General features: G+C 43.1%; 1 long non-coding RNA gene across 1 annotated transcript; it reads left to right on the plus strand.

The window, feature by feature from the left end:
* Window positions 1-3,009: 3,009 nt before the first annotated feature.
* LOC121839761 lies at window positions 3,010-10,042 on the plus strand. Its single transcript, XR_006079191.1, has 4 exons — window positions 3,010-3,117; window positions 3,199-3,286; window positions 8,346-8,577; window positions 9,982-10,042. It is a non-coding gene; the product is annotated as an uncharacterized LOC121839761 (long non-coding RNA).
* Window positions 10,043-11,032: the final 990 nt, after the last annotated feature.

The following is an 11,032-nucleotide window of genomic DNA, read 5'->3' on the forward strand; positions in this document are numbered from 1 at the left end:
CCTTGGTATCATGCATGTTAACCTCTCTGAACCACCCATCCCGGATCCGGTGTAATTGTCATCAGCAACGCTGAATAGCATAGCGCCACTGTCAAATAATATTACTAGAAAATATTAATATTCATGAAATCACAAGTGCAATATTGAAAAACACGGCTTAGCCTTTTGCTAATCCACCTGTCGTCTCAGATTTTAAATTATGCTTTACAGCGAAAGCAATACAAGCGTTTGTGTAAGTTTATCGATCGCTTGACAAAACAATAAGTACATTTAGCATCAGGTAACTTGGTCACGAAAATCAGAAAAGCAATCAAATTAATCGTTTACCTTTGATGATCTTCGGATGTTTTCACTCACGAGACTCCCAGTTAGACAACAAATGTTCCTTTTGTTCCATAAAGATATTTTTTATATCCAAATACCTCAGTTAGTTTGGTGCGTTATGCCAAGGAATCCACCGGAAAGAGCGGTCAAGACAACACAGACAAAAATTCCAAATTATATCCATAATGTCCACAGAAACATGTCAAAAGTGTTTTATAATCAATCCTCAGGGTGTTTTTCAAATATCTATTCGATAATATATCAACCAGGACAGTTGGCTTTTCACAAGGACCGGGAGTAACAATGGCCACCTTTCTCTTTTGCGCACAACTCCCTCTGAGAGTGGTCACCATAGCATCACCCACCTGTAGCACGCACTCCAGCAGATATATCTCTCTGGTCACCCCCAAAACCAATTCTTTCTTTGGCCGCCTCTCCTTCCAGTTTTCTGCTGCCAATGACTGGAACGAACTACAAAAATCTCTGAAACTGGAAACACTTATCTCCCTCACTAGCTTTAAGCACCAGCTGTCAGAGCAGCTCACAGATTACTGCACCTGTACATAGCCCATCTATAATTTAGCCCAAACAACTACCTCTTTCCCTACTGTATTTATTTTATTTATTTATTTATTTTGCTCCTTTGCACCCCATTATTTTTATTTCTACTTTGCACATTCTTCCACTGCAAATCAACCATTCCAGTGTTTTACTTGCTATATTGTATTTACTTTGCCACAATGGCCTTTTTTTGCCTTTACCTCCCTTATCTCACCTAATTTGCTCACATCGTATATAGACTTGTTTCTACTGTATTATTGACTGTATGTTTGTTTTACTCCATGTGTAACTCTGTGTTGTTGTATGTGTCGAACTGCTTTGCTTTATCTTGGCCCGGTCGCAATTGTAAATGAGAACTTGTTCTCAACTTGCCTACCTGGTTAAATAAAGGTGATATAAATCAAATCAGAGTTGAACCAACCAATAAGAATGCTTTAAATACACCTTTCTTTAGAGGCAAATGGAAACATAACCAACATTTGGACACCCGAAGTAGCCTTGGACACCCCCTGGCCACCCCATGTATAAAACTCTAGTTCCGCCACTATTAAGTAGTACTTGAAATTATTTTTACTTGAGTACTTTACACAACTGTTTGTATGAAGGTTCCCCAACCACCACAAATATTTTCCGTTTTTGGGATATTTTTATTTTCAACATGCGCAGTAGGTGGCGGCATGCCACATTCGAACGCCATTATTATACCAGAGAAGAAGAAGGAAACTGCTGGTGTGTGGACTTCAATACCGGACGTGTCGTGGTTAACACAACCAAGCGCAATTTTTTTATTATTGTTTTTTTAAAATCAGGTCCCGGGAGTTTTTTTTTCTTCTTCCCGTTAGCTAACGTTAGTACTGTACCAAAGAGCATCAATATACTGACTAGATGTTGATAGCCTCCTGGTAACGTTAGCTAGAAGCTACCACTGAAGGATAGCTTGGTACAGTAGTTAGCTATCCACTACCTTTTCGCGCCCGGGAGTTTTCCAATTGTAGCGGGTACGTACACAGCCACTCTCAACCGATAGGTAGGGTGGGATTGTGTGTTTGTTAGCCTAACCAGAGTCATACTAAACTAATGTCGCTTGTTAGCTAGCTGAGCTTGTTTTACCGTTATGCGTCACTATAATCTACAGTACGCTAGCTTGATTTGAAAATGTGTAGCTAGTTAGCTAGTAATGTATCACTTGTTGGTCTCCCATACATTGCTAGCTGTCGTCATAACTTTAAACAGCCAAATCTTAGGGTTAGTCACTTTCCTGTTGCTGGACTACCGACGTTGCCACAACAAACAAACGGCATCAAAATTGCCTAGTTAACGTTAGTTGACTAACATTACCTCTGTGTTATTTGCTCACTAAGTTGGTTAATGTTTTGGTTTATTTAGTTGCTAATTAACTAGCGAATTAAATAGGAACTTTTTTAGAACAATCAAATGTACTGCAACAGTTAACGTTGGTTAGTTTACTTGCTAAGTAACGTTAGCTGACGAACGAGTTCACTGCGAAAGTTATTATTTGTGAACATAAGTAACTAGCTCAACTGTAACTAGCTCATGTGGTTGGTGATTATACAGAAACTCTGACTGATTCAGTATTTTCTACACTGACTGTGTTTACTCTGTTCAGGGATGGCATCAACCAGGTGTGAAGAACTACTAAGTGACAAAGAACCTTTGCATATATCAGCCCCCACCTCTCCTCCCCCATTTCTATCCTCACTGCTTCCCTTTCTAAACAAGCCCCCTCCCCCTCTCTGATCCGCTCCTGGCCTTCCTCGCACCGTTCCCCGTGGGATGAGTCTTGTGAGGTCACAGCCCGCCTCTACTCCTCGCTGCAACTCACCCGAGATCTCCAGGCCAAAGGTCAACCATCACCAGGCCACACTCACAGGTAACCCTGGCCCTGTCCAGAAACAATCCCTATTCTCCCAGAAACAACCTCACCCCCGTCTTGCCCAGAAATAAGACTGGGTTTTCAACATGCAAATAGACAGACTGGTTGATGGACAGTGTCATGTCTCACTCTAACTATCTCTGTGTGTCTCCAGACAGGTGTCATTTCAGTTTTCTTCTCCTCAGCTGGGGGAGGAAGGGGTATGGCTAGATCCCCCTGAACCTTCACACCCCTCCCCCGGTGGGAGACAGGAGGAGGAGGGAGAGGAAGATAGGGTGTTGGTAGAGGAGATGGGTGATAATCTCAACACCAGTGTGGACTACAGCAGCAGACTCACTGTAACTAACCCCTTACATCCGACACGTGTTTGTTGTATGTGTGCGATTGTGTGTGACTTCATGTTGGTGTGTTGGTTGCAGAATGGCAGGAGACATATCCAGGACATGGAGAATGTCAGAGCTCACCTTCAAACCATGCTGAGAAGCACACCCACATTGGAGACAGAGGGTGAGACCCTGGAGACTCTCCTTCTATCCCAAACCAACCCATAGCCTGTACCCCTCCCATAGGCACAGATCATAGAGGAATGGATGGATGTCCACAATATGTAAAAAAATATATATTAAAAAATCCACCTGACTTGTCAGAGGGCATGATGGAGGTGAAACTAGGATTGGGTGATATTATGATGGCATTATCTATTGACGATGATTGCCAGCCATCGTCTATGGCGACGACATGTGATCGACGATGGTTTAGCGTATTTGAACTTGACTGGTGCCGTGGAGTAAAAAGTATCGCAGGACAAGTGACATTCTAATTTGCCTATTCCTATTTGCTATAGCCCAGTGGTCACCAACCTTTTCAAGCCTAAGATCATATGCCAAGTCCAAATGTTAACCAAGATCTACCTCTTGCAAAAAATTACAGAAAACAAGGCCACAATGGAGTTCCACTTTGACGTTCTTTATTTTGTTACCTGTCAGTCACAAGCAAAGTATTCATTTAATTGTGTAAATAGTATAATCAGAAGTGCAAGTGTCATTGATAAGTCACAATACATTTTTCAATATTTCCACAGGCCTATTACTCATTAACCATTTATATACAGTTGAAGTCGGAAGTTTACATGCACTTGGTTATTAAAACTTGTTTTTCAACCACTCCACAAATTTCTTGTTCAACTATAGTTTTGGCAAGTCGGTTGGGACATCTGCTTTGTGCATGACACAAGTAATTTTTCAATCTTTACAGAAAGATTATTTCACTTATAATTCACTGTATCACAATTCTAGTGGGTCAGAATTTATATACACTAAGTTGACTGTGCCTTTAAACAGGTGCGAGAAGTGCAAATCAATCCCAGAACAACAGCAAAGGACCTTGTGTAGATGCTGGAGGAAACGGGTACAACAGTTATACACCTGCATTGCTTGCTGTTTGGGGTTTTAGGCTGGGTTTCTGTAAAGCACTTTGAGATATCAACTGATGTAAGAAGGGCTTTATAAATAAATTTGATTTGATAATTCCACAGTAAAACGAGTCCTATATCGACATAACCTGAAAGGCTGCTCAGCAAGGAAGAAGCCACTGCTCCAAAACCACCATAAAAAAGCCAGACTATGGTGTGCAAGGGCACATGGGGACAAAGATCATACTTTTTGGAGAAATGTCCTCTGGTCTGATGAAACAAGAATAGAACTGTTTGGCCATAATGACCATTGTTATGTTTGGAGGAAAAAGGGGGAGGCTTGCAAGCCGAAGAACACCATCCCAACTGTGAAGCACGGTGGTGGCAGCATCATGTTGTGGGGGTGCTTTACTGCAGGAGGGACTGGTTCCCTTCACATAATAGATGGCATCATGAGGAAAGGGAAATTATGTGGATGTATTGGAAGCAACATCTCAAGACATCAGTCAGGAAGTTAAAGCTTGGTCCCAAATGGGTCTTCCAAATGGACATTAACCCCAAGAATACTTCCAAAGTTGTGGAAAAATGGCTTAAGGATGACAAAGTCAAGGTATTGGAGTGGGCATCACAAAGCCTTGACCTCAATCCTATAGAAAATTTGTGGGCAGAACTGAAAAAGTGTGTGCGAGCAAGTAGGCCTACAAACCTGATTCAGTTACACCAGCTCTGTCAGGAGGAATGGGCCAAAATTCACCCATTTTATTGTGGAAAGCTTGTGGAAGGCTACCGGAAACATTTGACCCAAGTTAAACAATTGAAAGGTTATGCTACACTCAATTAGTATTTGGTATGTAAACTTCTGACCCACTGGGAATGTGATGAAAGAAATAAAGATTAAATAAATCATTCTCTATTATTCTGACATTTCACATTCTTAAAATAAAGCGGTGATCCTAACTGACCTAAGACATGGCATTTGAACTAGAATTAAATGTCAGGAGTTGTGATTTTTTTTTATGTTGAGCTTGAGGTGATTTTAATCCTTCAACCGCTAAAGAGTGTCTGAAGTTAGGGGGTGTCCGATGTTGGTAAAATTAGCTAGGTGAAAACAAGTAGGTTTGCTGTGTGCCTTCACTCTGTTTTCCTCATCCCTGGGCCTGCTGTTTCAACAGGTTCTTGGCGCTGTCTGTCTTCCTCTTTTCTCACACTTTTTACCTTTTGTAGTATATGAAGCTACACAACATCTTGCAGGAACCTGCACAATTTTATTACAAAACTGAATTTATCAAAATAAAGTACTTTCCCCACACTACCTCAACCAGGTGCAATTTAGGGGAGGAGCACAAAAAATAAATAGCTTTGCATGTGTGACTCCTTACCACAATCAATCAGTATGGCAAAAAAGAGCTCTGCTCAGAGGGCCTTAGAAATGATTTTTGTAGAGAGCGGAGTGTCTTCCACTTTGGAAGATTAAGAATTTTCATGTGTCTGTCAATTCGGAGTCTGACAGTGAGTTGAAAGAAGAGGAGGAGACTGACCCTGAGCCAGCCCCAGGACCAGCCCGTCAGCAACCAGCTCATCAGCAGCCAGCTCATCAGCAGCCTGCAGGAGGAGAAATATTGTCATTCCTGGGGAATGAGCCACACTATATGGCGTTGAACCCAGATTGGAACAGAAGGAAGCTAGGCCGACGTGTCTTACGTGCCAAAGAAAGGAGTAATGTGGTACTCATGAGTGCCCTGAAAAAGAAAAAAATAATCGCAATGGATTATAATGCCACAAAAGGAGGGTGGACCATTTAGACAAGCTGGTGACTGGCTACAGCTGCGAACATTGGGTGAATAACAGCATGAACACTACACAAGGGGTAAGCTTATTAAGAAAGAAATCCATGCGGGCTGGGAAAACCCCTACATGCAAGGTTGAAATCCAAATGGCGAATAACCTTGGGTTCCATGGGATCTTAAACACTCTTAAATGAGTTTATCTGCTTTAAAGGCCTTAAATCTTAAAATGTATTAAATTCAGTTTTCAAAGGTCTTAAATGTGACAGTGGTGACTAAAGTGTTTCCGTTATATTGTGCCGCAATTTAATTGTTTCCACTGTGGCAAAAAAATAGGAAAACATATACAAAAAATACTCCAGGCACACTTTCAAGATGCCTCTTTGGGTGCTAGTGCTAGTCGGGTGGTTGCTAGAGCAAGGTAGCCTAAACAATTTGATAGACGACAACACGATAATTTTTGTGCGAGAGTATGGGCTAGCATTGTGCTAGACTGCTGCTTCTCCTTGTTACCTGTTTAGCAACAGTGTTTACTCGTTAACTTTTATTTGTTAGTTATTCTTCTGTTTTTCATGTAAGTTTACCTTCTTTTTTTTTTATAAACTTTTCGGCCTGTTTGAAGTAGGCCTACCAAAGTTCTCTGACTTAGAAAACCTTGGCTTATTAGTGTAAGCTAGCTTTCTATTTGACTAGAAAGCTAGAAACCTATAACTGAACCACTGTATCAGCAAAACATTTACAGTGCCTTGCGAAAGTATTCGGCCCCCTTGAACTTTGCGACCTTTTGCCACATTTCAGGCTTCAAACATAAAGATATAAAACTGTATTTTTTTTGTGAAGAATCAACAACAAGTGGGACACAATCATGAAGTGGAATTATTCAGCCCCTTTACTTTCAGTGCAGCAAACTCTCTCCAGAAGTTCAGTGAGGATCTCTGAATGATCCAATGTTGACCTAAATGACTAATGATGATAAATACAATCCACCTGTGTGTAATCAAGTCTCCGTATAAATGTACCTGCACTGTGATAGTCTCAGAGGTCCGTTAAAAGCGCAGAGAGCATCATGAAGAACAAGGAACACACCAGGCAGGTCCGAGATACTGTTGTGAAGAAGTTTAAAGCCGGATTTGGATACAAAAAAAATTCCCAAGCTTGACCCATCCCAAGGAGCACTGTGCAAGCGATAATATTGAAATGGAAGGAGTATCAGACCACTGCAAATCTACCAAGACCTGGCCGTCCCTCTAAACTTTCAGCTCATACAAGGAGAAGACTGATCAGAGATGCAGCCAAGAGGCCCATGATCACTCTGGATGAACTGCAGAGATCTACAGCTGAGGTGGGAGACTCTGTCCATAGGACAACAATCAGTCGTATATTACACAAATCTGGCCTTTATGGAAGAGTGGCAAGAAGAAAGCCATTTCTTAAAGATATCCATAAAAAGTGTTGTTTAAAGTTTGCCACAAGCCACCTGGGAGACACACCAAACATGTGGAAGAAGGTGCTCTGGTCAGATGAAACCAAAATTGAACTTTTTGGCAACAATGCAAAATCTTATGTTTGGCGTAAAGGCAACACAGCTCATCACCCTGAACATGGTGGTGGCAGCATCATGGTTTGGGCCTGCTTTTCTTCAGCAGGGACAGGGAAGATGGTTAAAATTGATGGGAAGATGGATGGAGCCAAATACAGGACCATTCTGGAAGAAAACCTGATGGAGTCTGCAAAAGACCTGAGACTGGGACGGAGATTTTCTCTTCCAACAAGACAATGATCCAAAACATAAAGCAAAATCTACAATGGAATGGTTCAAAAATAAACATATCCAGGTGTTAGAATGGCCAAGTCAAAGTCCAGACCTGAATCCAATCGAGAATCTGTGGAAAGACCTGAAAACTGCTGTTCACAAATGCTCTCCATCCAACCTCACTGAGCTCGAGCTGTTTTGCAAGGAGGAATGGGAAAAAAATTTCAGTCTCTCAATGTGCAAAACTGATAGAGACATACCCCAAGCGACTTACAGCTGTAATCACAGCAAAAGGTGGCGCTACAAAGTATTAACTTAAGGGGGCTGAATAATTTTGCACGCCCAATTTTTCAGTTTTTGATTTGTTAAAAAAGTTTGAAATATCCAATAAATGTCGTTCCACTTCATGATTGTGTCCCACTTGTTGTTGATTCTTCACAAAAAATACAGTTTTATATCTTTGTTTGAAGCCTGAAATGTGGCAAAAAGTCACAAAGTTCAAGGGGGCCGAATACTTTCGCAAGGCACTGTACATAATGTACTGACAAATCATGTAAAAAAAAATAGTCTGGATTGCGCTGCTGTGATCATCTGCCAATATTCTTCCTCTGATCGCAGGCCTCCTGGTTGTCTGACCCACCTTTTGGATTATTGCCTAGGGAATGTATCTATTTTGGATGTCCCTCGCCATATCTCCCTCTGGAATACCTATCGGGTTTCCCTCTTTGACTCTCCTGCGGCCCGGAGTAGATCCTGCCGCTACCTGTTTTTTTCTCTGGCTAGTTATAGGGCCTCTCCACTGAAGCGCTTCCCTACCTGGCTCCACTCTTCTCCACCTGCTTTTTCTCTGGTTAGTTATAGGGCCTCTCCACCGAAGCGCTTCCCGACCTAGCCTCCACTCTTCTGCCATCGCATGGACCCCCGCCGTCAATCTCATTAGGTTTCCGCTCTCTTTCTTTTGCTCTGCTGGCGAGGATTGTATTTCACGTGTTTTTGACTGTGGGTTCTAGTGCTAGCTGGATTAGAGTAGGCTAGTTGGGCTCTGGCTTGCTGCTTTGCTAACCATGGGGGTTTCTGTGTGGATTCATCTGTAATTTTATTTGATCTAAATTGCTGTCATGCACCTGCCCACGGGCTCCTCTCTGTTCCTCCTGTTTGCTCTCTGCCCTGGAATAGTATGGATTCCCACTCCCTGTTTTATCCCGACCAAATACTACTCCCCCCTGATTTTCGTCGCATGAATAATAACTATCGGCTCCGGCTCTCCTATGATGTCCTTATCCCGCCCACTCATCGGGCATCCTACGTAGACGCTGCTACCTGCATCAGGTAGCAACATTAACTCTCTCTCGTCTCACTCACACCCTACTTCCGATCCATCTTGTACAGTACACCATGACTGCCTACGTCCCCTTCAACCTACTGTACCACTATCCATAAGCTCACCTCTGTTTCACAATACTAACTTTGCTCGCCTCAACACTCGATCAATGAACAAAGCCCCCTTGCTCCATGAACTAATATCTGACAACAAGCTAGACTTCCTCCTCCTAACTGAAACTTGGCAACAACCCCAGTGATTTATTTTCTCTTAACCAAGCTACTCCTGCTGGTTATGGCTACCTGTGTCTCCCCCACTCCACCAGCTGTGGTGGCGCCCTTGCTCTACTGTATACTGTAACTGTAAATCAAAATAGCTGAACTCTGTCCCGACTATCTCATTTGAATACATTGCTTACAAATCATCCTGCTCTATTACCACTATCCTTGTGTACTGTCTTCCTAAAGCTAATGAATCATTCCTGTCTGGACTACTCACCATTGCTGTCCCACTCTCCCCCTGCTTGGAGATGATTAATATTTACATGGACTCATCAAACTGTTGATATTACCCAACTTGTCAGTTTTCCCGATCACATCAAGGGACACATACCAGATCTCATCTTCTCTGTTGGCCTCAACTTAACTAATATTTCCCCCTCTCTGTTCCCACTATCTGACCACAAGATACTTAATTTCTCCCCTCATACTCACCCCACAACACTGACAAATGCCTTATCTCCTTCCATAACATCAAAGCTGTTGGCCTCCTCCAACTCTGATGCCAATTGCGCTGCCCTGCCCCTTGACCACGCCCCCAACACACCTGGTGAACTATCTGCTCAATTCAAACACTGCTCTGTCTCCCTCAACTCTCTCGACCCAATCCTAACTAAACCTGTTTTCTTTCTCCTCCCCCTGGTTTACCCCTGAGCTCTGCGCCCTGAAGCAAGCTGGCTGCCAACTGGAGCGCCTGAGCTGGAAGTCTGGGCTCACTGCCCACACTGAGGCCTACAAACTACCTCTCCACCAACAGATGCTGGCAGGTCTGCCTACTTCTCAAACATCATTCAATAAGAACTCCCAGACTGTTCTCGACTGTCAGCAAACCACTTCAGCCCATGATGACACCTTCTCTACTTCCTCCACTGAACTCTGCAACTCCTTCCTTCAGTTTTTCAAGGACAAGTTCACCCAAATAAACTCATCACTGACTGATAATTCTCCCTCAGCCGCACCTTCCCCTGTTAACCTCCCAACCGTCACCCCTGAAACCCGTCTCAGAATTCGCCCCATCTCAAAACTCATGTCATCCAAGACTACAACTTGCTCCCTGGATCCTCTCCACTTTTCTCATCAAAGTCTGCTCGCTGTCCATATATCGTACACATCTCTAATCTCTCCCTTGCCCACGGAACTGTCCCCTCCAACTGCAAAACAGCTGCTATCACCACCATCTTAAAAATGCTAGGGCTAGACCCTACCATCCTCAATAACTTCCACCCCATTACCAACCTTTCCTTCCTTGCCAAGACTCTGGAACGGACTGTTGCCTCTTAATTACAAACCCACCTGCTAATCATCAACCTATTCAGAGCCCTCCCATTCTGGTTTCCACTCCCTCCACAGTACTGAAACTGCAATCCTCAAAGTTGTCAATGACCACCTCTGCTGATGCCCTCAACATCCTGATTCTCCTCGACCTGAGTGTGGTTTTTGACACAATGAGCCATCAAATCCTCCTCACTTGACTTGAGGGTCTGGGTGTTGAGAGCACCACATTCTCCTGGCTACAATCATACCTCACAAATTGGACCCACTACAGCTCCCTCAATGACCACATGTCAGACTCAGCTGCTCTTCATTTACATCCTCCCCCTTGGTCAGATTCTCTGTCACTTCAACCTTGACTTCCACTGCTATGCCGATGACTCCCAGATCTACCTCGGCACCATATCCCACCTCTGACCCTCATTGAATCGTGC

The sequence above is a fragment of the Oncorhynchus tshawytscha genome, linkage group LG17, assembly GCF_018296145.1.
Source record: "Oncorhynchus tshawytscha isolate Ot180627B linkage group LG17, Otsh_v2.0, whole genome shotgun sequence".
Classification (NCBI taxonomy): domain Eukaryota; kingdom Metazoa; phylum Chordata; class Actinopteri; order Salmoniformes; family Salmonidae; genus Oncorhynchus; species Oncorhynchus tshawytscha.